The following is a 687-nucleotide window of genomic DNA, read 5'->3' as shown; positions in this document are numbered from 1 at the left end:
ATGAGATGTTAAATTAATACGCGTTTTTTAAAACAAAACGCCCTTGTAACAGGCGAAAGCCTTTTACGACAAATAAAGATTATTATTATTATAAATCTTTAATTTCAACTCATTTTTGGGACCTCACAAAATTTCTTGTACATTACACTTGTCCTGATAATAACAAAGTCATGCCGGTCATCTATGTATCTCCATTCCGGGGAAAAGTTTGAATTAAATTGACATCATTTTCAGTGTAGACGGGACGTTTATATATTGGGTCCTTTTGCACCTACGCTTTCCATATCTTGTCTCGACACAGGTCGATCCCCTAAGATTGGGGATCTTTACATATATTTAACTGTAAATTATTTTATTTTAATTTACTTTTTGTAAAAATTTTATCTATATCTATATATCTATATATCTATATATAAAAATGGACATGTATGTCCCTATATTTCACTTTTTCGCCAAAACTACACATCGCACGTGAATGGTGTTTGTATGTGGTGGTAGCCCCAAGTCTCCATTCGTGCATAGGGGTGGTTGAGTCTCGATAGCTATAAGGGTGCGGGAGATATGAGGCTGAAAGTGGTTGAAAGTGGCTTTCTATTTCGAATGTTTTGTTCGAATTTGTTCGAATTAAATTCGAACATAAAATTCGAATATTGGTTCGATTATAGAACGATTGTAAACGTTCCAGAA

The sequence above is a fragment of the Centruroides sculpturatus genome, unplaced genomic scaffold, assembly GCF_000671375.1.
Source record: "Centruroides sculpturatus isolate CEXI.00-Female unplaced genomic scaffold, Cexi_2.0 scaffold938, whole genome shotgun sequence".
Taxonomy (NCBI): Eukaryota; Metazoa; Arthropoda; class Arachnida; order Scorpiones; family Buthidae; genus Centruroides; species Centruroides sculpturatus.
Note: the sequence above shows the minus strand (reverse complement) of the source record.